This window comes from Macaca nemestrina, chromosome 16 (assembly GCF_043159975.1).
Source record: "Macaca nemestrina isolate mMacNem1 chromosome 16, mMacNem.hap1, whole genome shotgun sequence".
NCBI classification, from domain to species: domain Eukaryota; kingdom Metazoa; phylum Chordata; class Mammalia; order Primates; family Cercopithecidae; genus Macaca; species Macaca nemestrina.
This window is the reverse complement of record NC_092140.1, coordinates 7,889,003-7,914,609: the sequence shown is the minus strand read 5'-3', so window position 1 is coordinate 7,914,609 and position 25,607 is coordinate 7,889,003. Positions and strand designations below refer to the sequence as shown.

Sequence of the window (25,607 nt, the reverse complement as noted above, 5' to 3'; positions counted from 1 at the left end):
CATGGAGTGGATGACACAATTTCTTACATTGTTTTCCTTCTGTGGCTGGTTCAAAGCCCTTCCTCATCATCTGTATATCCACATTCCGCACTCCTGCCAAGCCCCTCTCGAAGCCAGCTTTTCCACTAAGCTTCCAGTCTTCAGCAACTCCCTTTTCGGAACTGAAATATCAACTACATGGTGCCACCTCTATCAGTTAACATTTCCCATCATGTCCAGTAGTCATTTCTGTATTTATCATATCTCCTTCCCCCAACCAGAAACTAAACTTCTTGAAGGACAGCATCTTATCATGTATTATCCCCCTTTATCTTGAAAACTAAAATAAAGTACTCAATAAATTGCAGAGTGTTTGCATTTCACATATTATGGATAGTGCATTTTTTTTTACTTTTAGCTATAATAAGGAATTATAAACTAAATACTGTTTTATGTAGAGGAAGTTGATTTTTCAAAGTGTGTCTTGTCAGAAATGGTCAACTGAAATAAAGACACCTGCAGTGCCTTAACTGTTCAGCTGTGATAACTAGGAAACCCACTGATAATTTCACATAAAACTCAGGGTATTTGGTCTACCCAGGTCTTCACTTGTACTCATCATGCAAGAATACTTTGACAGAGCATGACCTTAAAATTATGAGATTGATATCACAAGTCAAATGAGAAAACCGAAATCTTATTCAATGGATAAACGATGTATCAAAAGACAGCAAAACACAACCACATGAAACACAACCACAACCGCATTATGTGAAGAATGAAAATATATTGGCTAGAAACAGCCACATGTGAAGGAAATGAGATACTAATATATTAACATATGGGTTCAGATACATCATGTAATAATAGAATTGAAGTAGATTCTAACAATCATTATCAATCATTCTCTCCATTTAGCGAGTGTTTCCCAAAAACCTGAGGAATCATCATCAAACCTGTCATGGAATATTTTTTATGATAAGGAGCCAGCAACCTTTAGAGCAGCACTTTTTGATACTTTTATAATTCAAACAGTTGTCAGTGTCATAATTACATACTTGAAGACTGATCAAACTTTTGTCTCTGGTCCCCTATCTTTAGAGAAAAGTGCACTTCCACTAAAACACCTTCACAACAATCAAGACAGTGATTATATTTACCCAAATTATTGCTTAGGCACGACACGCCCTCCCTTCTTCAGTGTTATTAGATGACACCCACCAGCATCCTAGTCACGGCTCCCTAACATACATCGATTCTGTTCATTCATTTAGCACACATTTCTGAGGGGTTGGTATATGCAAGCATTGAGTTCTAACCTGAAGGGGAGACAAAGATGGAAAGGTAATTTACTTGCAAAGTAATCTTCTTTATTTCTATGTCATGACTCCATAGTATGTGCACTGGGAATCTTGGATCATTTGTTTTTGTCTGGACAATTGCAGGTATGACAGCCAACTTTGAATTATGCAAGTTTGAGAATTTCTCCAAAAATGTGCCACTGGCCGAAAGTTCCAAGAAAAACTAATATTCCATATAAAATCCCAGTAAATATTTTAAGCATGTCTTATATATTTAAACAAAGAATACATTGCTTGGTATGTGTGTGTGGCCTGGACGGAAAGTAAATACACAAAGGCTATCTTTTAATATTACATATGATAAGGTCAAAAGCAACATGCCATGTGTTCATTCCTGATTTTGATTTGACCACCTGTACTGTGAGAGGGAGTCCAACAGTTGGCAAAAAGAGTCAATTTGAGCATAAGAAAACATCCAAGTGTGGCTAGGTTTTGCAGAGGAAGGGACGTTTTCCAAGGATCACATAATATGATATGTGTACCCACTCTTGGGGATGGAAACCAGTTATATATTCTGGCTTTTACTATTTTCCTAAGCCAAAGCAGAGATGTGATGAGTCCAACTCATAAAAATTCAGGAGAACATATATATATATTTCTTAACAGATGTGGTAGCCTGCTATTTCAAACAGTTGAATTAGAGCAACTTTGAGTGTAAACCCACTTCTCTGACCACCTCTCTGTGGCCAATCGCATAAATGATTTTAATTACCACTGCATAAGTGGAAACTATAGAACAGTTATTTGGGTCTTATCACAGTGTTCGCTGCTACTACTAGCTTTCCTCACTCAAAGTATATATGTAACAAGTGAGGTTTTGCACTTTAAACTTTCACTGGCCTAATTGCCCTGTCCTCAAAAGATCCGATCTGAATGCTGTTCCCAGTTTCCCTGCCACACCCAACGCCAGGTAAGCATTCTTTACTCATTTCCAGCCCTTCTCCCTCCTACAACATAGCAAGGAGTGATCTGATAAACTCACAGAGTGGTATTAATGATTTACAATCCCTCCCAGCAGCGTTTGCATTTTTATAGGGGTCAAATGTTTAAAACGTTCATCTCTTGTGGTGGAATTTCAGGCATGATTGGCAGCATGGACCTGAAGACTGTAGTCTCAGCCCCTTCAAGTCTTGGCCCACAGACAGCTCTCTAGTTTGCCTGCAAGTAAGGACAGCTCTGAAGATTGTTGTTCTGTGTGATTCCTAAGATGAAAACAGTTATTTTAGGTGCCTGGGTTATAAGGATGGGAGAACAGATAAATACGTTCAATTGCTCCATAGTGTCTGTATCACTAAAATGCCCCATCTCCTCCCTCTCCTTCCTTCCACAAAGCTGCGGGGCGTTCTTTGCTGATAGTGAATGTTCCTAAACAGCCAGATTGTCAGCGCAGTTGCCTATAGAGGCCTGTGACCGGCACTCTGGCCTCTATAGTTTTTAAGGACTCCACAAACTTGATGCACAGACAGACTAAGGACCACCCTGCTGTGGAGTTCACATTTTCCTCCTGTTATGGTTCTTGGTAGACTTTAGTGGCTGAATTTGATCTGTGAATGAGGTTCTCCAGGAGCCAAATACCCTGGTTGAACTCATAACTCCATGAGCCGAAAGCATCCACTGACGGACTCACCGGACAGTGTCCTGGCCACTATTGTTATAACCCACCTGTTCTGAATTGTTCTGACTTTTAAAAACCACAGTACTTGTGGAAGAGAGGCACCGATTGCTGGTCTTCTGACACAAACAGCTAAGAGCAAACGTCACTTAAGAGGAATAGGAAAAAGATGAAGACAGAAATAAATGAAATTAATATGATCTCAATACATAAACTAAGTCACATATTAATAAAAGCAAGATACCCATTCAACACATAAAATAGTAACTTCCAGAGGGCGAGGCTGCCAGGGTTTGTGTTGTCCCTGGCTATGAAAGGGAGGGTTTCTTCCCATTTCCTTCCCCTTCTTCCTTACAGTCTGTTCTCCAAATGGAAGCCAAAGTGATACTTCCAATATGGAACTAGATTATGGCTTAACTTTGCTCAAAGCTTCCAGTGGCTCCTTATTGTTCTCAGACTAAATATTGAGCCTTTCTCCCGGAAGGCCCTACTTGATCTGGCCGAGCTATCTCTTTAGTTTCATCTCCAGCCTCTCTCCCTAGAGTGCAGGGGCCCGGCACCTGGACTTCCACGCTGTTCCACAAGAAATCACTCTTTCTCCTGCCTCACGGCCCCTGCATTTCCTGTTTATTCTGCCTCAGCCTTCAGGCTTAATCTAATCAGCTGTTAGATTTAGTCTTCTGTTCAAATGTGACTTCATCACAGGACTTTTCTTGACCAGTCTATATGAAACAGCCCTCCCTGCTTCTCACTCTGATTTATTTTTCTCCTTAGCACTTAACTCCAGCTAATATCGGTTGTGTATCTTCTATTTCTCTCCCAGCAGAATTCGAGAGCAGGAACCATGACTCTTGTTCGCTTGCTGTATCTTTAAGGCACGGAACGATGTCTAACACATCGTTGGTGTTCCACAATAGTTGTTAATAAAACAGTGAATAAAATGACCATTATCGTATGCCTGACTAATGCATAATTTCACTTTTAACCCTTACAATGATTTTGCAAGTAGGTGTCATTAACCCCAAACTCAGAAAGGTTAAGAAATTTGCCCGAAGTAATAAACAAATACTGAAACAATAATAAAAATGTCAGTGTGCCAGTCCCCAAAGTCCAGAGCCTGGTTCACCACACTCTGCTGACTAATACAGAGAAAAGAAAAAGCACAAGACATTCATGCAAATGCAAACATATCGGTAAAATATGCTTCTGTTTATTATGTATATAAACCTCCAAAGGAAGACTGAAAGCTATTTGAAATTGTAAGGTTTCGCAGAACCTTCTATAGAATCTTGGGTCTAAACTGGTTTATAGCTTTCCAAGGAAAAGAAAGATTGCTTGCAATCAGGGAGCCTTAAGAGCCCACTTTGTTTTCAGAAGGGCAAGAATAAAACAAGAATAAAACAGAAAGAAAAAGACAGAATAAAAGGAAGGAAAAAAAAAATACTTCCCCTACCAGATGCACTGAAACAGAACTGTCAAATGCAGCAAAATCTTGTAAAATGTTCCTCTGCTGTAGGCCATAGAATAGAACTGTAATAAACTCTGACCCATAAAAAGTCATGTAAACATTATAACCTGTTTTTACTAGCCCTTCAAGCACGGGGAGCGATTGATCTAAAACAGCTTGGCTCTCTTTGGTTCCCAAGTCTCCATGAGAACCCAGCCTCCAACATGGGTGTTCAAATGCCTCTGGCACCGAAAGCCAAAAATAGGAACGAGCTAGAAAATTGTAGCTATTTAGCCATTTGCCCTGGGCCGATGTTTGATATTTCCAAGAGCAAAACAGCCAAAAGGAAAACTCCCGAAGAAAAGTACCTTTGCAATACCTGTTGCCATGGAATTATTTAAGCGACATCCTGTGTCCATAAGCAAAATAAATATCCATGTCATCCTCAGCTGCTGGTTTTAGATGTCGCTAGAAATCACACTAAGAAAGTTTTTCATGCAGTGAAAGTAGTCATATCAATGCCTCAGGACAGATGAGGTCTGACTGTCTCCCTACGGCTAAAATGCTTTACCATATGAAATATGAATGTGGAAAAATTCAAGTAAGATTTTTACAGGTGTCAACATGCACACTCATTCTATTACATATTTGTGGAATGCTAGCTAAGCTGGCCTTGCAAATATCTTTTTCTTCTACATTCCTAGAATCTATAGGGAGAGCTAGGGGAAATCAGGCAGGAAACCCAGCGGTGCCTCAGCAGATTGTAAATTGTGACATCTTTCTGATCTTGTTTTTGATCGTCCTTCCAAGGGATTGAGTGTCTGAATTTGTCTCAGCTCCAAAGCGGATGGTCTTGGCTAAGAGCAGATGGGGACAATCGTTAATTAAAGGCTCACTGAGGTGGACTCGCTCACGGTGGCTGAACGGTCTCATGATGCATCGATCGCTGCCCGTTTCCGCGATGGCCTCATGGGCCGCCACTCTGTAGCTTCACATTGTGGATGAATTGACTGACTCAGTTCAGCAGTTCAGTGCAGTTCAGTAAACACACTTTTCCTACCTGCCTGTAAAGAGCCAAGGACTTTGCTACACGTGGGTGAGTGACACAAACCCAACTCTCAAGGAACTTAGAAAAATCTAGGAGTTGTCCCAGGTCAGGACTGGAACCTGCTGACGATTCAGACACTCTGGGAGTACTGGACAAAGAAAGGCAGCTTCTCATATTCTCAATATTTGATACCAGAAACAGAGATGTTAAAAGTGCTTGCTAAGTAGTCCCAGTAAATTCTTATTAAGTGAAAAAAGTAAAGTGAAATTAGAAATGAGTTTTTTTTTCTTATTCTAACTTATGAATTGCAAGACAGAGAGGAGAGCTTCCGCCTAGAACTCCACCACTTAAAGCATAGCATGGGCCAGGCATGGTGGCACACGCCTGTAATCCCAGCAGTTTGGGAGGCCGAAGCAGGTGGATCACCTGAGGTCAGAAGTTCGAGACCAGCCTGACCAACATGATCAAACCCCATCTCTACTAAATACAAAAAAATTAGCTGGGTGTGATGGTGTGTGCCTGTAACCTCAGCTACTTGGGAGGCTGAGAAGGGAGAATCACTTGAACCTGGGAAGCAGAGGTTGCAGTGAGTTGGTATCATGCCACTGCATTCCAGCCTGGGCGACAGAGCAAGACTCCATCTCAAATAAATAAATAAATAAATAAATAAATAAATAAATAAAGCATAGCCTCATATTCTAGCTAATCATAATGGGCAACATTACTTCTATTTTCTCAAAATAAAGAAACTGTAATATATTTGTCATCGCATTTGCATTTTGATGACAGCTCAAAGTAAGAATTCGGAGAGTTAATAATTAAAGTCAAGTAAAAATAATTAGCTGTCATACACTGAGAGTTTGCTCTGTACTAGGCACAAATAAAAATGCTTTTCCTGAACCTCAATGAAACTTCACAACACACATGTGAAATAAGTAGCACAATTATTCCCATTCTACAGCGGTGGGAACTGAGGCACACAGAGGTTAAGTAACTTGTCTGGAGCCACACAGCCAAAAAGTGGTGAGAGGAGCAGACTCTATGCTCCAGTTCTTAATCTCTACACAGTCCTGAAAGCACCATGCCCAAGGAGCATAGACTAGTAATCGTCAGACATATATCAATATATTAATTTGTACAAATAGGTTGAGACTGAGCCTAAGAACATTTAGGATTAAATAAATGCCTGAGGTCTTTTTTCTCTGCCATGGGGGGGAAAAATGTGTCAGGGAATCTGGGAGCAGAAACGTTCTCTATGCAAATTGAGTTCCACATAAGTTGGAAATGAGAAGGGAGAACTACAGGAGGCTGAGGATGAAAAAGCAGCAGGGACGGGAAAGAGAAGTAGGCCAAGAGAGAAGCCCTGGATTCCATGGCAAGACCCCCTTGCCATTTTAACAGACTCCCTGTTAACAACATTCATCCTGCAATGGCAAGGTGGCAGCCCTGGGGAAGAAGAGTTGGACCCGGCAGGTACTTCTCTCCCTTTTTCAGGGTTACTCTTCCTAGCACAGAAAAACAGTGCTTCTCAGTAATTACTCAACCCCATTCTACACATAGAATGGTTAAAATTTGTTAAAGAAGAATATTACTTCTATCCTCCCACTGGGTATGATTTAAATTCTTAGGAAAAGAGAATATATCATCATCCCTATCAAACATAAAGAAGTTGTATTAGTCCATTCTCACGCTGCTATTAAAGGCATACTGAGACTGAGTAATTTATAAGGAAAAAGTGGTTTGATGGACTCACAGTTAAACATGGTTGGAGAGGCCTCACAATCACGGCAGAAGGCATAGGAGGTGCTAAGGCACGTCTTACATGGCTGCAGGCAAGACAGAATGAGATCCAATTGAAAAGGGAAACCCCTTATACAGCCGTCAGATTTCATGACACTTACCACTACCACGAGAACAGTATGGGGGAATCCACTGCCATGATTCAATTATCTCCCACAGGGTCCCTCCTCCAACACTTGGGAATTATGGGAGCTGCAATTCAAGGTGAGATTTGGGTGGGGACACAGCCAAACCATATCATTTCACCCCGGCCCCTCTCCAATCTTATGTCCTCACATTTCAAAACCAGTCATGCCTTCCCAAAGTCCCCCAAAGTCTTTATTCATTTCAACATTAATTCAAAAGTCCACAGTCCAAAGTCTCATCTGAGACAAGGCAAATCTCTTCCACCTATGAGCCTATAAACTCAAAAGCAAGTTAGTTACTTCCTAGGTACAGTGGAGGTAGAGGCATTGGGTAAATACACCCATTCCAAATAGGAGAAATTGTCCAAAACAAAAGGGCTACAGGTCCCATGCAAGTCCAAAATCCAATAGGGCAGTCATTAAGCCTTAAAGTTCCAAAATGGTCTCCTTTGACTCCATGTCTCACATCCAGATCACACTGAAGCAAGAGATAGGTTCCCATGGTCCTGGGCAGCTCTGCCCCTGTGGCTTTGTAGGGTATAGCCCCTCTCCTGGCTGCTTTCACAGGATAGCATTGAGTACTTCTGGCTTTTCCAGGTGCATGGTGCAAACTGTTGGTGGATCTACCATTCTAGAGTCTGGAGGATGGTGGCCCTCTTCTCACAGCTCCAGTAGGCAGTGCCCCAATGGAGTCTCTTTGTGGGGGCTTTGACCCCATACCTGAAACTTGGTAATTCATAAAGAAAAAGTAGTTTAATTGACTCATAGTTACACATGGCTGAGGAGGCCTCACAATCATGGCAAAAGGATAAAAGCACATCTCACATGCTGACGGGCAAGAGAGAATGAGAGTCAAGGGAAAGGAGGAACCACTTATAAAACCATCAGATCTTGCGAGACTTTTTCACTACCATGAGAACAATATAGGGGAATCCACTGTCCCATGATTCAATTATCTCCCACCAGGTCCTTCCCACAACACACAGAAATACAATTCAAGATGACATTTGGGTGGGGACACAGACAAACCATATGAGAAGTGATTGAGAAGTTTCGGAATACAAGCAGCCCAATTTTTGTAACTCCATGCAGGAAAGTTACAAATGACCTATCTATGGTTCTTTCTTTCCCAAAGCCACAAAGGTGTAATACCTTAACATGAGACAACATTCTGGGCCCATGGTGATGTGGTTTGGATCTGTGTCATCACCCAAATCTCATGTTGAAATGTAATCCCCAGTGTTGAAGGTGGGACCTGGTGGGAGGTGATTGTATCATGGAGGCGCATCCCTCATGGATGGTTTATCATCATCCCCCTAGGTGCTGTGTAGTGAGTGAGCTCCCGTGAGATCTAGCTGTTTACAGTGAGTTCTCATGAGATCTCTTCTTCCTCCTGCCCTGGCCATGGAAAGGGCTCACTCCCCCTTTGGCTTCTGCCATGACTGGAAGCTTCCTGAGACCTCCCCAGAAGCAGAAGCTGCTGTGCTTGCTATACAGCCTGCAGAACTGTGAGCCAATTTCTTCTGTTTTTTAAATAAATTACCCAGTCTCAGGTATTTCCTTCCAGCAGTGTGAGGATGGGCTAATACACGTGGTATTGTGTGTTTATGTTTGCTTTTGCATCTTTGTAAAGCAGTTGTTAGGCTTTCCAAAGCATCAGAACACATGATGTGAGCAATCTCATTCAGGAAGGCTCGCAGAGGCAGTGGACAGAGCACACTAGAGATGTATGGATGTTGTGTGTGGTTCCAAAAGTCACTGAGCTGGGATGCCAACAGGACAAGGACCCAAACTGTGCCAAGTCAGAGTTATTGTATCCAGTTATGAGGGGAGCCTGTGGGGAGCCCTGAAGGAACCTTCCTTTGAGTGGAGGCTTGAAGCCTGTTCACCTTTGACCTCAAGGAGAACATGGACAACAAGAGCCACAAGAGGATGTGTAGACAAGGCCCATTCATATTTGACTGGCCCAAAGAAATTTGGTATCTTGGTGTTTTGGCCAATGACCATATTGCCATTAAAAAGTTCCACAGATTGTGTACACCCAACACTTCAGATAAGTGCCTGAAATAAATCAGGGTTTACATGAAAACATTGCTTGACATATTTTTTTGGTATGTTTTCTTTTCTCTCTCTCTTTTTTTTTTTCAGACAGAGTCTTCCTTTGTTGCCCAGGCTGAAGGGCAGTGGTCTGATCTCAGCTCACTACAACCTCCGCCTCCTGGGTTCAAGTGATTTTCCTGCCTCAGCCTCCCGAGTAGCTGGGATTACAGGCGCCTGCCACTACACCTGGCTAATTTTTGTATTCTTAGTAGAAACAGGTTTTCACCATGTTAGTCAGGCTGATCTGGAACTCCTGACCTCAGATGATCTGCCTGCCTCGACCTCCTAAAGTGCTGGGATTATAGGAGTGAGCCACTTGGTCCTGCCAGTGTGTTTTCAATTTTTTGTGCATCCTGGATCATTTTTCAAGTTAACCTTGGTCTCACCAGTGGCTAAAAAGGAAATCTCAATCCTGCCCTTCCCTGGGAATTGGCCATAGGAGGGGTGCCCTGCTGTCTCTGAATCTCAGCACGTGTGAAACATCAACATGTACAGGCTGAGGACATCCACCACTTGCTCACAGCTGGAAATGTGGCCAGACTGGGCTCCCAGAAAGTGGGGAGGAACGTGTTCATCTCCTTTCTCCATAATCCCTGAATCAACAGGATTTAGAGGGCAGTGAGGTACAGTCAGGTGAGGTAGTGTTATCTTCTCATTTAGCACCTCAGTTAGCAGTGGAGTGGAGTCTTCTCACCTCTCCATTCACGTTGGTTATTAGTAAGACTCAACAGATATCCAGCTGTGTCTTTACAGGAGAACAGTGAAAAGTGAAGAAAAAATAAGGGCTAACACTAGGTGTTTACTAGGCCACAGACACTATTCTGAGAGCATTACATCCATGAACTCATAGGGACATCTACCAGTCCTCCCCAAAGAGATCCAGGACTTTAAAGAAAATTCAAGGTAACATCCAATCTACTATGCTCAGTTCTCTGTGTACATGTCCCCTTGTGTTAGGGTTAGTGGGATACCACCGCCTCAGATGATTTAGAGAAAAATTCTAGGAATTCATTTCTAATTATAGAGTCATAAAATTTAGATGCCTCTCTAGGTTTAATGTGTTGACTAAAATAATAAGAACTTTCACAGCTTGCTATAAGGTAAATCACCACCTTAATCCTAGGAAATAGCTAAATAGTAAAATAAATAAAACCCTTGATGGGGAATAAATGTCATATATGAGCAATGACCTAAAGTCAGGGATAATTCCAGCAGGCCCAAGGCTGGCCTCACAGGGTGGAGGTTACCTTTGGAAGGGAATAGAAAGACAGATTAGGAGAGGCAGATTCAGCCATTATGCAGGTCTTGAAGTTACTGGGATAAGTAACTTCTGACCATCCCTTTTGGGATGAGGAGGCAGTGACTCTGCAAGTGTGTTCAACAGATGACCAATCTGCCCCAGGGTTTCTGGAAGAATCAATTGTATTGACAGCGTTCCTAATTGAAGAGCAGTTATTCTATAGCACAGCTGAATTTGTGTGATCAAACGTAGAGACTGGGCAGACTGGCTGGGCTCTTATGCTGCAGGACATAATCCCAGAACATTGCAAAATGGGCACTTTCATACGATTTTATATCGCTAGAGCCTGGCAGTAGAAATGAATCAAACGAAACAGCAGGAACCTGAAAATGTTGTTTGTTCAATTGAAAAGCAGCCTGGAATTTACTCCCACACAGTCTACTCACCTGAAAGCGCAGTCCCGTAATCACCGTGTTTACACTGCCTGTCTGTACTTACATGATACTGCAGCTCATAGCTCAGAACTGCTCACACCCCCAGTACTTCCAGCCCAGCATCCAGGCCCTTTCATCTCCTGTCAATTATCTCTACCTTAGTTTCAACAGCTTAGCAAGCTGAGTTCTTGAGACGCAGAGTGGCTTTATCAGAATAACTCCAAGTGCGCAGAGAACGACAGAGAGACAAGAGGAATGCTTCTCAGACTTACTGGTTTCCTCCAGGGATTTGCTTGACTCTAATTATTGGAAGACCTCCAGGGGCCAAGACTGCCTGGGCTTGTCAAGGGATTCCTCTTTCTACCAGAGGACACCACCACTCAGACACTAGATCAGATGAGAGCTAACATTTTCACAGCAATAAATCTCTGGAACAAAAGAATGAGTTGGAAAACCTTCATTGCATTCTTTTTTGGTGGAAAGAAATTATTTATAAGAACTAAATTAGGTAGAGCAAAAATTTAGTAAATTCTTTTCTACTCCCTATTTTTCTCACTTCTATGCTAGTAAAAGCAAATTCCTTTTATAGTGTGCAATTTCTTTCTTTTGTTTCTGTGTGTGTGCTATTGAGTTATTATTTTCGCTGTGTTGGAAAGTTTTTTCAGAAAACCCTCTTTTAAATATCAGATTTTTAAGTCTAAAATCTGGCATAGAAGATAACAAATGCTTTTGTTTTTAGGTATCACAATACGCTCAGATGTTTTGGGAATATGTGATCACAGTTTCAGGGACAGTTCTTTTAAAAATAATATAAAATCAAGAGAGTTATTTTCAAATTTATGTTCAGTTCTTAGAATCGGGCTTCCTGTAAGGTGGTCTCACCTTTATTCCCCTCTCCAGCTACTCTGACAGTGTGTGCTCAGGTTTGGAGCTCCCTAACTGAAGTCCAGGGCAGAAGAGGGGTACTTGTTTGTCTTCCTCCTCAGAGCGTTTCTCATTCTGTGACAAGAGAGCAAGAGGAAAGCATCAAATTAAATGGACTTATATTAGAGCAAAATTATGTAATACACAACTCAATGCTTAATTTGCATCCAAAGTATTTGTAGCCTTAGAAGACAGTGTGAACCTAAATATTGACAATGAAATACCTGGAAAGAGTTTCATAAAAAGACACTAAAACTCCTGTTAACGTAAATTAAAGGGCATAGATGATGCCTTTCTCAACGGTATGTACAGTTAATCCTCCAGACACCTTATATCCCAGTCCGACCAAAATGTCACAGGTATGTTTGCAAAAACCAAGCTCTCGATTTTGGCAGGGTGGATTTATTAACCATTCTGCCTTTATAGTAACTGATTAATACCATATAAAAAGCAAATCTTTGTGAAAGCAGCACCCAAGTCTGCAAGTCAAATAAGAACACTTATGCCTGTTCCACATCTTTTTAAAATATTTTATTCTCACACTATTGCTTTTCAAGCTATATAATTAAGCAGTAAAATACAATTGGCTTATAGAACAGTTTCCATATAGATAGGTCCCCGACACATACTGTACCAAAATGATCAAATAAAATAGATGGTATTTTAAACTTTTATGATTAACTTTAATTAAGTTTTGCTTGGCTGTCATATAAAAGGTATTTGAAGTATTAATTGCATTTATTTTGTATTTTTCACATTATTATTTCTTAAGAAATAATATTATATTCAGTCAAACCCATGGTTTTATTCAACTGGCGTTCTATTTGCAAATGCATTGCAATATTTATAGAGTCTAATAGAAAAGGATAATATAACAGGCCATTAAAAACTACACTATATCAGAGATTCCATCTCTGCTAACACCTTGGGTGGGCTGGCATGAAATACAAATTGTGCTATTAAATCCGGAAAGATTTTAAGAAAATCCGGAATGAATTCTAGCTATTCAAGACTAGCTTTAAATGACTTTTAAAAATAAAGAATCAAACATTTAAATAAGTTAAATATCATCTGTTTAACAGATTGATGTCATGTGAATACATTAGAAACCAGAGAATTTCAGAGCCTAAGACTCACTGCCATTCAATACCACTCATGGGTGTATGGGAAGATTGACATCACAGGGACCCAGAACCAAAACTGATGGGGAAATGGGCTTATTTTTAAGGAATTTCTTTTTCAGTTGAGGCAGAGTGAAGCAGAGAAACAATTATTTGTTGTTTCTTTTTGTTTTAGAACTTCACGAAATTCTGTTTATTAAAGCAGCAAGATCATGTCATTATTTTTAAAAATTAAACCTCTTCATAATTCTTTCTTGACCACCTTTGGGCCTTGGGGAGCTGGGGCTTTCCTAGCTCTTTCTCTGGGCTGGCGTCTAAAGCTGGAATTGTGATTATAAAGGAATCAAAAGAACGGCAGGCTACCCCTTGCCAGCCCAAGCTCCTAGAGAAGGATTGCATGGGGAAATCGTTGAAGGAGAGAGAGCTGCTTTGCGATGTCTCTCTGATGGCTCCTTTCTCTAACACTAGACAGACTCACATCTCTTCCCCAGCCCCTCCTCCAGCTATCTGTCCCACACCCTTGACCTCCTAAGACCTAGCTCCCTTCTGCTAAACACTGAGAAGGTGTAAACTGGAGTTAACGTATCTATGATAAAGTTCCATCTGTGATCCTTGCATAGTCAGAAGAGTGGTTTGGGAGCTGGAGTCCACACAGGCCCCCTGCTGTAGCTGACTGGGCTGCACGTAGTAATTCCAAGTGCCAGTTCTCATGTTTATGAAGCCAGTAGTGCCCCCCACAGATGTGCAGCACACACCCTACAGCCACACTCAGGTCCCTACCCAGAAACCTGCCTGGGGAAAAACAAATAGAGATGCCTAGAGGGCCAGGCCTCCAGTATTCAAGATGCAACCGAAAAGGCCTGATTTTATATCTTCCCTGCCAGATATTTCCTTTGGACGAAGACTCCACAACGAGAAACGTTTGAATACCAAAAATCCTTTTACGGCCTCAGAGGAATAGCGGAGGGAAGAGTTATGAGGCAGCCAGGGCTCTGAAGTTAGACATTTAGGGATGTAGTTTGGCACCACAGTGCATGAGCTGTGGGGACTGCAGGTGCCATTACTATAGAAACGGAAAACTGCCTTCGCCTCTGAGTAAACAAACGGTGTGTGTGGCCAAAGACAGGGACTCCTTCCGCACATCGCCTCACCAGCAGGTCAGGCCTTCCCTGGATTCTACTCTCAGCCGGGTGCCGAACTGAGGACTGCTGCAGAGCCGGAGAGAGAGGACTCAAGCTGAGCTGGTGGGCTCACACCCATGTCTGAGATACACCTTGCCCCTCTTATAGCAAGCCGTAAATCTCCTATTGTTTGAGTAAATGCTGGATGAGGCAGTTATTTTTCCTCTTGGTCAACCCACAAAGAGGAAAATCAGGCCATTCGCAGTGGCTCATGCCTGTAATTCTAGTGCTTCCAGAGACTGGGGCGGGAAAATCATTTGAGATCAGAAGTTTGAGACAAGCCTGGGCAACACAGTGAGACCTCCTTTCTATAAAAATAAAGAAAAGAGGATAATCAGCTCAAATGTTTCACAAATGAGGACATAGATAAAATAGGAAGTCGGGACATCATCTCTTAGTCAAGAGACTCTCAGGAAGGAAGGAGGCCTGGGAGTTTGCATTGGAACACACACGTGTGTCCTACAAGGACAGGCATAGTGATTGGTACATGGAATATGCTCCTTAGAGGCTGTGGCTGGAGATGGTTGTGGATGACTGGCCTAGTTCCCAGCAGGGGTGGTTGCCTGTTGGATTCTTAAGTCACATTGGGTAGGAATTTGCCTATTTTTATTTAGTAGACAAAACTTGCTGGAAAGGATAAATATTCAGATAGATAGCAATCTACAGACCAATAGAAACTGCCACACAAAGAATGGTCATAAGTCTAAAATTCATTAAATTTAAAAAAGACACAGCATGCATATCGAGTTGAAAGCTAAGAACCATCTCCTCTGTCCAAACACACTTTGTATGGGATATGACATACAAAAACACACAATGATGAACAGTCTTTGTACATTTGCAGTCAACTTTAAGTTTAATACTGGAAGCTTTTTAAATATAAGCACAAATTAGTTTTCAGTCTTCAGTTAGAAAAAAAAAAAGTAAACAGGTCCAATATGGAAATTCAAGGCAAACAGCAAGAGAGAAGTTCCAAGTGCCAAAGATGGGAGATTCAATAAACAGTCAGCCATCAGTTATCAATAATACCCTGGCATTCATCCTTGGCTCTGGCTACATGCACCCTACATGTTTTATTCATATTGAGTACTGGGATATTACCCTCTTTTAACAACTGAACTATACTTGCCAATTCATTTTTAATCTGTGGATGAGTACAATTCTCCAACTTGTAGAATTTCAGTTTGCCTGTATTTCTACAACTATGACTGTTGAAATTTCTGTATGTTTATTCTCTGCTGTCCCTTAAAGCTTCAAATATTTTCAATACTTCCTACAGGACTAAAAGAAATGAGGCTTCCTATATAAATTGATTGTCAAATTGGTTCAACAATATATCAATTTTATCGATAATATATCAATCTTAGCAAAGAAAATAAAATCCTCTGTCTGCATTTTTAGTGCCCTGTGGATAATCGGCCAGATGAAATCTGAGCCAGGGGTTAGGTAGATTTTGAAACAGGTGGGTTTCCTAGTCTTTTCTTGTGAAGGTAGTTCCCTCATTCTAAATTCCTTAGCTTTGACATAAGAAGCTTCAGAGCCAAAAGAAACACATTGTTGATAATGGCGCAGATCACCATTTCTACCTGAATGGAAATTGCAGAATGTTTGAGCCAAAGGTCCCAAACTTTTCTGCAGGCAGTTTCCACACCAGATCCTTAAACCTTGAAACAAGCCTGAGCAAAAGCAGCATCTTTTGTTATTTCCTCTACCTATGTATTTGACTTCACTCTGCTCTAGCATTCGTGAGGCATCACACTGATTCTGGAGGCATGTAACTTGTCCTTTAACCATGCCACCTCTCAATCACATGCCTTCTTCAGTCAAGAAACAGGAGTGGCCAGAACGTTCCCTGTCAGCGTGTGCCTCTCCTCAGAATGGATCAGCTGCAGAGGTTTGGGGTAACCATTTCTCCGGGTCCAGGCCTGTCATTCTGAAGTTGGCTGCCTAAGGAGAATCCGGAAGCTCACTCACAGAGTAATTAAGTGTCAGGGCCAGAAGGTCAGGCAGCATCGTCTTCTCCAGCCAAAACCATTTGGAACCATTGCACTGCGATTTATGATTTCATTGCCTGGCCAACCACTAGGACCCCGGCTCTCTGAACTCATCCAGGCTGCACTCTGAAAAGCTCATCTCTTTCTTTTTAGTGACATCTCTTCATTTGGGGAGTATCACACATTCTCAGCATGCGGCTCACCAATTACGTTGGTTGAAATTATGGATGCTGGCTTGTTGCAATGTCCATAAATTGTGGCTTCCTTCTTATCCCTCTTGGAATAACTTTTACTATAACCTATGAAGGCATTATTGCAGAAAACATTGCAGTAGCATGTCATATTTCAACTACTGATGTATGCTTAGCAGGAGCATTTGAGTGAGCTATTGGCATCTTCTTGTTAAACCAAGTGAAAAACTGGTTACCTGGGCACTCCACAGTTAAAGCCTTCTCCTGAGTTATCCTGCAGATTTCCTCTGAAAGGGAAATGATGATAGAGACCTGTTTTATTCTTGTAACCAACAAACCACAAAATATCTCATTTGTGTTTCTACCTAACTATATCAAAAGGGCGTTGTATACTTTAATGAATACCAGATTGGACAATCAACTCTCAATGGTTCGCATAGTTTTTTGCCTCCTCTCTTGCGTCTAATTACTATTTTTGTTAATGGGAATAAAAGTATTAAGCTAAAAATGTAAGGGGAAGCTACAAGAAAAACAAGTCAACCTCAGAATTTCCAGAACAAACCTGCTGACACCTTGACTTTAGCCCAAGTGAAAATGATTCTTGACTTCTAGCCTCCACAACTGTAAGAGAATAAATTTGCATTGTTTTAAGTCAGTACATTTGTGGTAATTTGTTACATCAGCAATAGGAAACTAATGCACATTCCTGTTTTCAGAGGTTTTCTTGAGAGTTCCTGTTGATTTGTTGCCTTGCTAGCACTTGATAGTCTCGGTGTTTTCATTTTAGTCATTCTTGTGAGTATATATTTCATTGTAGTCTTAATGTGCTTTTCTCTGTTTAAAGATGAAATTTAACAATGTTTACATATTTAATATCCAAATGTATATCCTCTTTTATAAGGTGCTTATTTATGTTTTTTACCCATTATTCTATTGACTTATCTTTTATTGATTTGTATCTTATTGATTTTCTCTTATTGATTTGCAAGTTCTGTAAATAACCTTTCTTGGTTATATAAATATGAATATAGGTTTGAATAGTGATGTTGATATAAATTTGTAATAATGTCTCTTTACATAACTATCTTTTCGCCCTTGTAAGGTTTATTTTGATGAAAATATATCTTAAATTTGATGTAATTATGAACATCATCTCTTCCTTAATTGTTGAGGAGATTAGGAAATTCTTCCCTGCCTTGAGACCATGAAGAGATGCTTCTATCTTATACTCTGAATGTTTTATGACGTTATTACACTTTTTCTTTTAATCCAACTGGAACTAATTTTGGCTATGTTGTAAGATAAGTGTCAATTTCATTTTTCTTATGCAGGTATTCAATGTTCTTATCATAATTTATTGGGAATCTAGTCATCTCCTTACTTCTATAGTGCTGCTTCCGAGTATGTACGCATATGTTTTTTCATTGAGCTGCTCACATCTGTCCTTTCTTTTACTACATTGCCTTTGTTACTTCAGTTTCACAATAATTCTTGATATTTGTTAGACCAAGTCTTCCCTCTTGATTCTTCCATTTCATGAATGTCTTAGCTATTCTTGGTCCTTTTATATAAAACATATAAATGGCCAGTTTTATGTAAACTTGGGATTTAGCATTTTAAGTTCTACCAAAAACCTATTAGGATTCTTATTGGATTATATTGAATCTATTTGGGAGATCTGATATCTTTAAAACATTGAACCTAGCCAACTTAAATAGATAGGAGATATCTGTCCATTTAATTAAGCCATTTTTAATGGTGATCAATGAAGCTTTATGTTTTCTTTCATTAAAAAGTTATCCCAACAAATGTTAATACTTTTATTGGATTTATTCCTACATTATATAGGAATATATAATAGTGTATGAGATAGGCTAGTGATATTACAGTAAATAGTGTCTGTTATTTTTAAAAATCAGTAATATTTATTTAAAATTTTATAAATATTTTAACAAAATTCAATACTTACTTTCTAGCCTTAATTTTAAACAATAAATGCCTACCACAATGCTGTAGTTGGGTCTTGAAAGTGCAATCACATCAAATGCAGAACCTTGTTACTATGAGGTTTACCAAATGACTGAGGGAGCTGATGGAGCCAGCAGCTCTACAGGTCAAAGCCAAATGCCTAAGGTGCTATATACAGGCTTGCATTAGCACTGGGACTCGTTGTATCATCAAAATACCGCATATGTTTTTGCAGACCAAATAAATGGGCACCAGTTTGCAGTAACACAAACAAAATAAGCTGGTAATTTTGAATTCTAATTTTCACATGTAGTTAAAGAAATGTAAGTTTCAAAAACAATGGGATTCTATTTTTCACCTAACAATGATAAATGGTTGCCGGAATACAGAAGACAATCCCTCTCGTTGGCTGGTGCCAGTTTTGTAAATTGGTGCAAACATTTTATAGAGCAACTCAGTAATTTATATTAAAATGTAATATGCTCATACCCACTGTCCTGGCAATTCCACTATTAGAATACCACAGATATATTCTTACACATGCACGAAGAGTATGAACAAGGATGCTCAATGCAGCCAAACTGTTCAGTCTCCCTAAATGAACATCAGTCGGGAGATGCACAGTACTGTGTATTCATACGAAGCATGCTTATGCAGATGAGACTAAGGTAGACCATATTTACAGATAGTAAGTGAATAAAATAAAAAGCAATGAACAAAGTATGCTCCTGTGGAGTTTACATTTTTAGAAAAAAAGATGAGATAGACAATGGGTGAGAGTATATTAGTCAGAGTGCTCCAGAGAAACAGAACCAACAAGATACAATAGGATACAGATATATAGAGAGAAAGAAATTGGGATGAGAGGGAAAGAGAGAGATTTTAAATAATGGGCTCATACAATTACGGGGGCTAGTAAGTTCAAAATCTGCAGGTCAAGCCAGTAAGTTGGAAATGCTGGCAGTTGTTCATGTTGCAATCTTGAGTCCAAAGGCAGTCTGGAAGTTGAATTCCTTCTTCTTCTGGGGACTTTTTTCTAAAGTCCTTCAACTGATTAGATGAGACCCACTCACATTATGGAAGGTCATCTGCTTTGCTCAAAGTCTATTCATTTAAACATTAATCACATCTATAAAATACCCTCATAGAAGCATGTAGACTGATATTTTACCAATTAACTGGGTAGCATAGGCTAGCCAAATTGATACATAAAATTAATCATCACGGATAGGTAGACAACTAGATAGACAGGTAAGCAAAAGACATACAGAGAGAAATAAAGAGAGAGAGACAAAAGATAGCTATATATACATATACAGTTAGACGATAGCCCATTAGTTCACTCTCACAGTGCTATAACCAAATACTTGAGACTGGGTAATTTATAAGGAAAAGAGGTTTAATTGGCTTCCCATACTGCAGGCTATCCAGGAAGCACGGTAGCACCTGCTCTGCTTTAATCATGGTGGAAGTTGAAAGTGAAGCAGGTAGACCTTATATGGCTGGGAAAGGACGAAGAGAGACAGAGTGGGCAGGTGCCACATACTTAAACATTCAGATTGTGTGAGAACAGCACCAAAGGAGGAAATCTGCCCCCATGACCCAATCCCCTCCCACAAGGCCCCACCTCTAACACTGAGGATTAAAATTCGATGTGAGATTTGGTATAATCTAGGAGATACGGTATGGCCTGTTGCTCCTGGGCCACAAACCTGTACAGCATGCTACTGTACGGAATACTGTACTGCAGCGTCATGAAAAGTATTTGTGATTCTGAAATAAACATATCTAAACAGAAATGATGCAGTAAAAACACAATATGAAAGACAAAAAGAGAAGGTATATCTGTGTGTGGCACTTAGCACAAATGGAGCTTGTGGGACTGGAAGTCGCTCTGGGAGAGGCAGTGAGTGAGTGGTGAGGGAATGTGAAAGCCTAGGACATGACTGCGCCCTACTGCAGACTTTAAAACACCATATACATAGGAGACACTCAATTAATTTTTAACATTTCTTTCTTTAATAATAAATTAACCTTAGCTTATGATAACATTTTTACTTTATAAATTTTTAATTTTTTTTTTTTTTTGAGACGGAGTCTCACGCTGTTGCCCAGGCTGGAGTGCAGTGGCGCGATCTCGGCTCACTGCAAGCTCCGCCTCCCGGGTTCCCGCCATTCTCCTGCCTCAGCCTCCTTAGTAGCTGGGACTACAGGCGCCCGCCACCGCGCCCGGCTAATTTTTTGTATTTTTAGTAGAGACGGGGTCTCACTGTGGTCTCGATCTCCTGACCTTGTGATCCGCCCGCCTCGGCCTCCCAAAGTGCTGGGATTACAGGCTTGAGCCACCGCGCCCGGCAAATTTTTAAATTTTTAAAACTTTTAACTCTTTTGTAATAACAGCTTAAAATACATGTTGTACAGCTGTGCAACAATATTTTCTTTTTTAATATCCTTATTCTATAATCTTTTTTCACTTGTAAGACTTTATGTTTTTTTTTGTTGTTGTTCGTTTTAGTTTTTAAACTGAATTGTTAAATATGAAAACACAAACACACACATTAGCCTAGACCTACCCAAGGTCAGGGTCATCGATATCACCGTCCTCCACCTCCACGTCTTCTCCCACTGGAAGGTCTTCGGGGCAGTAACGCGTATGGAGCTGTCCTCTCCTGGGATAACAATGCCTTCCTCTAGATACCTCCTGAAGGACCTGCCTGAGACTGCTTTACAGTGACTTTCTTTTAATAAATAGTGGGAAAATACACTCTAAAATAACAATAAACCAAGTAGTGTGGTGAATACATAAACCAGCAACTAACACAGTCATTTATTATCAAGTATTAGGCGCTGTATATATTAATAGCTGTATGTGCTAGACTTTTCCATGACTGACAGCACAGTGGGTTTGTTTACACCGGTATCACCACAAACATGTGAGTTGTGCTACAATGGTGCAATGGCTGCAGCACCACTAAGTAATAGGAATTGTTCGGGTCCATTGGAATCTTATGGCACCACTGTTGTATATGTCATTGTATGATGCATGACCGTATAAAGGAACCCTAACCCTCACAATCCCTCAAGGTGAGCATTGTTCCTGCTGTTTTGAGATGGGGAAGCTAAAACATAGAAACCAGTAACTTGTCCAAGATGATGCAGCTAGCAGGGGGCTACGTAGATCCCCTGAGGGACAGCCTGACTTCTGCAACATCTCTGTCTGCTATGTGGCTCCATGTTTGTCCATAGATGGATGCAACAAAGAAACCTGAGAACAGTGGTTGGTGGTGGTGCCGAGGAGCTGGTGCTGAGAGTCTTGGGAAAGGCAGCAGGGGCCTAGGAAGAACATCTCTGTCTGCTATGTGGCTCCATTTTTCGTCTCCTTCCCTTAGAGGTGCGGTTGTCAAGGGTAGAATTCTGAAGTCAAATTTATCTATCTTCTTTACTACTGTTTTCTACAGTATTCCCTATAGTCGCATGCTGTACAGATTTGTAGCCCAGGAGCAACAGTAGTAAGGAACAGTAGTAAAGAATAGTAGATTCTAGATAGATAATTCCTGGGCCTACCTTCACAATAATTTGTATTTATAATTTACATTGTTTAATTAGTGATTTCCAAAATCTTGACTGCCTTAAGTATCATTTCGGTTATTCTACTAGAAACATCCAGCTCAGGGATTCTCCACCTTAACCCTATGGACATTTTGGGCCAGATGAGTCTCTGCTGTTGGGGTTGCCCTGGGCCTCACGGGATGTTTTCCCACTGGATACCAGTAGCACTCCCTGGCTCCAAATGGCACAACCAAAGTGTTTGCAGGCATTCCCAAATGTCCCTTGTGGGATGGGGTTGGGGAGTGGTAAAATTGCCCTGCTTGAGAACTACCAAATTCTAACTGGATGTCCTGCCAGCCATTTGACCTAAATTAAAATTTTCCCCCAAACATCCCCTTTTTCTCACTTCCTTATTTCTGTTGTGGGTCTAATCTTTCCTCAGTCATTCAAGCTCAACATGTCTGTGCTATGTCTGACTCAGCCCCCACCCCCATCCTCCACACCCAACCCATCACTAAGACTCACAGCATTGACTTCTACTCCTCCTTCCCTTTCCTATTTACCTTTTAGATTGTGGCCTCTGTGATCTCACACTAATGCAAATAGCTGTTTTCTGCTCTCCCGATCATTAATTTATCCTATCCAGTGATGATAGATAAGGTTTTCTCAAGGGTAGCTTGTAGTACATCCCTTCTTTCATCGGAACCTTCGGTGCTTCCCAATGATAGACCAAATTAAGTATAAATTGCTCACTCTTGCATTTCAGAGCCTCCACCATATGGCACCAACTCCCTTTCCAGTCTCGGTTCACACATCTCCTCTACAAGTACCAACAGGGTGGCTCACTGCTCATCAAAAGTGGGCTATGCATATGCCCTGATGCCTTTTTCTCATGCTGTTACCTCACTTGGTGAGTTCCCGTCCACAGTGTTCTCCTAAAATGCTCACTCTTCTTTCAAAGTCAGTCTGATATTCCACAATATTCACAAATGTTTTTTTCTGGTTGACCCAACAGGATGTATTCACTTTCCCATCTGAATCTCTACAGCTGTTCGTAGTGCCTCTTCTGTCAGGTTACACATCATCCCCTGATATAGCCAGTGTAGTGTTAACAGTATCTGCTTTGCCAGATTGTAATCTTAGTGATGGCAGAACTGTGGTCATATTCTTCTTCATACACTCTAGTATTTAGCACAGTTATATGCATTTTAGATGTTCTTAATTATTTGTCTAAATGAGTAATAACAGTGAACTTACCTGCTTACTATCTTAGCACAGTTCCTCACCATTCTTCACTTAAATAATTGGTTTCTCAACTGGTCTTTTGATTCATGTCTCTCCAACCCATTCTCTGCCTGGTACAAAAGTCACTTTCCAAACGCAAGTCTGATCACGCTGACCCTGACTGAGAACTTGGAATGGCTCCCATTGCCTGGAGGATGGGTGCAAACTCCTTAGTGTGGCACACAAAGCCCCCTGTATTCTGGCTACTGTGGTTTGTCTCAGCAGTCCTCCTTCCAACCACATTCTTGCAACATGCTAAGTTTCCAGTTCCAGCTGTCACACCGCTCTTTTCCCCACATCTCCCATACCTTTGCTTGTCCTGCTCCTTCTGCCAGGAACGCCTTCTGCCAAGAATGCCACCTGCAACAGCTGTTTACTTCTCACCACTGTGCAAGGCGGGCCCCTGACCTTCCACACCGTGAGCCTCCTTCCACAGGCGTCCACTGGGCTCTGCACATGCTGCTGCCACAGCTCCTGTAATGTTTTGCTGTGTTGACTTTTCATGCCTGAATCCAACTGCTCACAATGAGCACATAGAGCAAAATGGACTGTGTTTTATAGTCCTTTGCATTTCGGATGCCTAGATAGTGCTGACAGTGGAGGAAGCTAATGAAAACTATCTTACCCAATGACTGACGAATGCATGAATCCAAAGCAGAAAACCAGTCTATTCTAGTCATCAATTAGAAGAGTTTCTTTCATAGATTATGTATGTCAGTGTTTAAAATGCCACCAACAAAATCTGTTTATTTCGTGAGACCTGAATATCTGACATCGTTAAGAGGAGAGATCAGCTGAGTGAGTCAATTATCCAGTTTACTGCCATTTTCAGTTTTATATTTAAAAACTTTTAAAACCACATTATATATTTCCCTGACTTGGTCAACAGGATACTCTGGAAATAATGTTACTCTCCTTCTATATTGGAGTTATCATTATAAGAATACATTTCTATATGAGTTTTAATTAATTTATGCCTGCAGGTACCATAAAGAAATCACCCACTACTGAGAAGCGTCACCGTTTATCTCTTTCTCTCTGCTTTCAGCAAGTTTCCCTTCCCTTCCCTTCCCTTCCCTTCCCTTCCCTTCCCTTCCCTTCCTTCCCTTCCCTCCCCTCCCCTCCCCTCCCCTCCCTTCCCTTTCCCTTCCCCTCCCTTCCCTTTCCCTTCCTTTCCTTCCTCCCTCCTTCACCTCTCCTCTCTTCCCTTCTCCTCCCCCTCCTTTCTTTTTCTTTCTCTTTCTTTCTTTCTTTCTTTCTTTCTTTCTTTCTTTCTTTCTTTCTTTCTTTCTTTCTTTCTTTCTTTCTTTCTTTCTTCCTTTTCTTTCTTTCTTCTTTTATTTTCTTCTTTCTCTCTCTCTCTCTCTTTCTTTCTTTCCTTTCCCACAAAGTTTTTCTCTGTTGCCCAAGCTGGAGCACACTGGTATAATCTCAGCTCACTGCAACCTCCGCCTCCCTGGTTCAAGATATCCTCCCACTTCAGACTCTTAAGTAGTTGGGACTACAGGCATGTGCCACCATGCCCAGTTAATTTTTGCATTTTTTGTAGAGACAGGGTTTTGCCATGTTGCCCAGGCTGGTCTCAAACTCCTGGGCTCAAGCTGTCTGTCTGCCTTGGCCTCCCAAAGTGCTGGGATTAGCAGCCTGGGCCACCACGCCCAGTCACAAGCAGGTCTTCTTCTTCATTCCTGTTACGATATCTACTTGAGGTTTCTCTCCACTTTGCCCTTGAACTACTTCTTGACACTTTACCTCTGTCCTACATTAATCTTATGACTCAAGGGAGCTGTTAGGGAAACCAGAAAATCAAAGGTGTTAAATCACATACTGTCTCAGTCCATTTGCACTGCTGTAACAAATTGCTATAAAATGGGTAGCTTATAAATAACCAAATTTGATTATTCTCAGCTCTGGAGGCTGTGATCATGACCAAGGCACAAGCATCCATCTTCTTGTCGTGTCCTCACATGGTGGAAGGAGTGAGGGGTCTCTCTGGAGTCTCTTTTATGTGGGCACTAGTCTCATTCATAAGGGATCTGCCCTCGTAACCTAATCACCTTTTAAAGGCCCCACCTTCGAACACTATCACATTAAAGAACTTGGCTTCAATATGTGAGCTTGTGGGGAACAAATCATTCAGTCTATAGCACATACCTGGTCAGACATTTATCAGTAGGTACTGTCCTGAGATGAGCATATTTCTGTCTTCTGAAAAAATACGTGTGAGCTGTATAGGAACTGATTCCTGT

At 41.0% G+C, this 25,607-nt stretch overlaps 1 long non-coding RNA gene across 1 annotated transcript; it reads right to left on the bottom strand.

Moving 5' to 3' along the window:
- Positions 1-11,750: 11,750 nt before the first annotated feature.
- On the bottom strand, positions 11,751-24,378 carry LOC139359050 (uncharacterized). Its single transcript, XR_011614601.1, has 4 exons — positions 21,099-24,378; positions 17,120-17,178; positions 16,794-16,844; positions 11,751-12,145 (listed from the first exon to the last, which is right to left on the bottom strand). It is a non-coding gene; the product is annotated as an uncharacterized lncRNA (long non-coding RNA).
- Between the last annotated feature and the right edge of the window lie 1,229 nt (positions 24,379-25,607).